This window comes from Pseudopipra pipra, chromosome W (genome assembly GCF_036250125.1).
Source record: "Pseudopipra pipra isolate bDixPip1 chromosome W, bDixPip1.hap1, whole genome shotgun sequence".
In the NCBI taxonomy this organism is placed as follows: Eukaryota; Metazoa; Chordata; class Aves; order Passeriformes; family Pipridae; genus Pseudopipra; species Pseudopipra pipra.
In genome coordinates this window covers 33,847,185-33,851,176 of record NC_087580.1, presented here as the reverse complement: position 1 = coordinate 33,851,176, position 3,992 = coordinate 33,847,185, and the positions used below count along the sequence as shown (strand labels likewise).

Sequence of the window (3,992 nt, the reverse complement as noted above, 5' to 3'; positions counted from 1 at the left end):
GTTTGCATTTGCAATACAATGTCTCCAAACTCAACAGTGGGTGCAATCTGTAGCTGCAGGAATATTAAGAGAAGGAACTTCAAGAGTATTACCACAGGAGGTAAGAGAAATAATAGCTAGAAACAGTTCTACTACACAATTTGAGAAAAATTACCAGGCGTGGTGGCAGTTAGGGAACTTCACTTACAACCCTTAACATTAACAAATTGAAGTTTATGTGCTCACTATCAGTGCAGCTAAAGAAAAGACCATCTTTCCTATCCTGACATTAGGAGCCATACACCAAAATGTGATTGTCAGACCCATAGACCATAATGTTTGAGCAAGTTATAATCACACCAAGAAAAAGTGACAATCAGTCAGTCCTGAGGCATGTATTCCTAAAGGACAATTAGGATATATCTGTGAAAATGCCGTCGTAGAAAATGAAGATTTATGCTTAGATACTGAAGATAGTGTGTGTACCTTTGAAATTCTTCCCCATACTAAAACCCAATCACAAGTCTATTATGTAGGAAATGGTTGTGCATGTGTTAGAATCTTTTGTGTTAATTTTACCATAGATACTTGTCATGAAGTAGTGAGTGGTACTAATTTTTTTGTTTTACTAAAATAATAGGCTGTGACTTTGATTATATCATTCTAGTGACTACTAGACAATTGATTGAAGCTGATTATACAACGTATCACGATGTGCTAAAATTGCAGAGAGGAATGAACATTAATCTTCTAAAGCAATGCTTAAACATCCTGATATAGAAGAACTGGTCCAGGAAGTAAACAGAACGACTAAACGAATGCTCTGCAAGTGGAACACAACACTGAGAATATAAAAACTGTCTTAACCAAAGTGGAAAAAGTGGGAGAACATCACTGGTTGGATATCTCTACTGGATACTCCCCCACGGCATCACAAGTGTTCCACTATTTGATACATTCAATATTGGTTTTAGGAGCTAGCATGATTATACTGCTGATCCTAATTATTTGGCTATGGTACAAATCAAGCATCATGGTTAGAAAGATGCAGATAATGTGGGCTGTGATGCACACCTACCAAAATCCATTAGAGCTTGACGAAGGAATTTGTAAATTCTAAACAGAAAGGGGGGATGATATAGGAGGCTAGGCCCCAAAGAGTTAACTAAGAGATTTGGGTCTGCAAACAAGTTGATTTGGGCCTGCAAACAAGTTACCAATATTAAAACGATCTGTACCCGTTCTGTTCTACTTACTGGACCAAAGCTTAAGAGAATAGTACAAGAACATGTAATAGGCTTAGAAGCAATAAATTAGAAGTATAACAGGATCAGGTAGACATTTGAATAGGAGAAATAGGCCTGGAGCCAGGGCCTTTTCCAAGCTTCAGTGAGCAGGTCAAGAACAATGGAAAGGAAGAAGGATCAAGCTGAGGAAGAGGAGTTAGAGACCCCTGCCCTATGGATGAAGATCGGAACTACCCCTCGAAATGGGGAGCCAAGAGAAGCACCACCCCAAGTCCCACCTGAGCTCCACCTATACTCCGCCTATTATTAATATGCATTGATAGATGTTGTAATTACTTGAATATGCATTTAATCATATCTGAAAATTGTATAAAAGTGTTGATTTTCTGAGGAGCCGGCGAGCAAGTGTTGAATTGCCAGGCCTGCCATGGTGAGTCTGATGTCTTCTGTCTCGCCTCTATGGGCTGGAAGAGGCAGCAACGGAGACTACCAGAATGGGAAGAATGAAGTCCTCCGTACAGCTCTGATGATGTGGAGCGTTTCAATGGCCAGGTTTGAGACGGCAGGGCTGTCATCAGTCATGTCTTGAAGGGCTGGAAGAGAAAGGAAGAGAGCCAAGGTGAGAGGCCAGGGGTGTGGGGACGCGAGGAGCCCCTCCTGCCAGGGCCATCCCAGCCAGCTCTTGCCATGGGCAGGAGGGAGCAGGGCCCAAGGGGATCAGCTGGAAGGTGCCCTCACTCACCTTGGCAGATGAGCTGCAGCTCTGGCTGCTCCTGCTTCATGGACCTGGCGGCGATCCCTGGGAACACAAAACCTGTCAGGCCCCAGAGGCACAGGTCCCCCGCAGCGGCGCTGCCAGCCCGGCCACACGGCCTCCTGCCCTGGCAGGGCTGAGCCCGGGGCCTTCCCGCATGGGGACGCCCCAGGGCTGGGCTGGCACAGGGCGGCAGCAGGCGCTCGGGGCCACTCGGGGCTCCACATGCCCTGGGCCGCATCCTGCTGCCGCTGCAGCAGCCGGGGCTGGGGCCGAGCTGCAGCGGGGTGGGGAGGGACCCCGGCCTTGTGGCTCACCCAGAAACTTGATGGCCAGCTTTCGCAGGGGCTCCTCTGGGCTCTCCAGGAACGGCAGGGCCTGGCGCACGTACTGGCCCACTCGGCTCCTGTCCTTTTCCAGCTGCAAAGAGCGCCAGGGCATGGAGGGAAGGCTGGGCTCAGGCTCTGCCCCTTGGCCGGGCACTCCCTGCCCCCAGCACGGGGCTCCCCTGCCCACAGAGCCCTGAGGCCTGGCCAGCAGCTGCTGGGGCCGGGCTTTGGGGGGAGCAGAGGGCTGGGTGCTCCTGGGGAGCCGTGGGGCGGCCCTGCCCCACAGCCCAGCTGGGCCGGGGCTCCATGGCAGCCTGGCTGCGGGGGCAAGGGAGCCTGGAAAAGAGCCCGCACGCCCCAGGGAAGGGAGCAGTGTGTGGGGCACAGGCTGGTGTCTGTGGGTGCAGCAGTGGACACAGGCACCCTGCCAGCCCCACACATTGGGCATCAGGGGCTGGGGCTTTGGGGCCGTCCTTACCAGGCACTCGGGAAACCTCCATGGCTCCTCCATGGTCACCAAGTCCTCAAGATCCCACCACTTCAGGAACTTGGCTGCACCAAACAGTGCTCTCCAAGAGGCCTGCACAGCAACAGAGAGCGGGCCGTGGCACCGCAGTCCAGGGCACAGCACCCGCATCCCTGCACCAAGGCCAGGAGGAGGCTGCAGGCCACCATGGGCCAGGGCAGGAGGCACAGCAGCCTCCTGCCATGGGGACAACAGAGCCCACGAGTCCTCACCTCTGCCACACGCTTGTTCTCATTGTGCCAGTTGAAGTAGAATGGCACCAGACTCAGGTACACGTGTGGCTTTAGGCTCCTGCTCCTCTCTGTCGCCTCCATCAGCTCCCGGAAGAGGAGCATGGAGAGCTGCTGCAGCTGGCTGTGCTCCTGGTGCAAAGGAAGAGGAAAAGACCTCAGCACTGGCTTCTCCAGGCCCATCGGGGCACAGGCCTGAAAAGACACTGGGCCCAAAGTTTCCTGGCAGCACTCAGTGCCCACGATGAGGGGCACAGAGCCTTACGTTGTCAAAGAGTGGCCGCAGAGCCTCAAGCAACTTCAGGGCTATTGGGCTGGATATTTTGACCATTTGGAAGCGCAGAATGTTGATGAACGCGGAGAGGGTCATCTGAACTGCGTCCGTGTCTGCATCCTGCAGTAGCTCCAGGAGGCTTTCACTCAGGCTCCGCATGCTCATAGCCTGTGTGGAACACAATGCTGTGGTGCAGCCCCACGCTGCTGCCGCGGGGCCCAGAGGCCAAAGGTGCGTCCCAAAGGAGTCGGGCAGCTGAACGGGGAGGAGGAGAGCTGGGAGCAGCTGCCACAGCTGCCAAAGGCCAGCCAAGGCCAAGCTACTGCCTTGCACAGCCGCACGCTGCCGGCCCGGCTTCAGCCCCTGCCCCCTGCTCACCATTGTGGGATCCCTGCTGAGCACCACCAGGCCTCGGAGCGCCAGGCGACGCCTCTCCGGGCACTGACTGCGCAGGTGCCTGGAAATAATCTGCAGGATGCTGGGCCCATATTGTCTGGGGTTCAGGCAGTGCAGGACCTGAAAGGCAGGGAGCAGTGACAGGGTGCCCGGCCAGCAGGAGCCCAGACCCGCCCGGGGCTGGGCCCAGGCAGCAGCACAGGGTGCAGGCACCGTCCCGGGCGGCTGCAGCTGTGAGAGGGCAGAGAGGGGGAGGC

At 54.3% G+C, this 3,992-nt stretch overlaps 1 long non-coding RNA gene across 1 annotated transcript; it reads right to left on the bottom strand.

The window, feature by feature from the left end:
- Positions 1 to 1,637: 1,637 nt before the first annotated feature.
- LOC135405696 (uncharacterized) lies at positions 1,638 to 2,407 on the bottom strand. The gene is made up of 3 exons (XR_010425954.1): positions 2,298 to 2,407; positions 1,969 to 2,025; positions 1,638 to 1,819 (listed from the first exon to the last, which is right to left on the bottom strand). It is a non-coding gene; the product is annotated as an uncharacterized LOC135405696 (long non-coding RNA).
- Between the last annotated feature and the right edge of the window lie 1,585 nt (positions 2,408 to 3,992).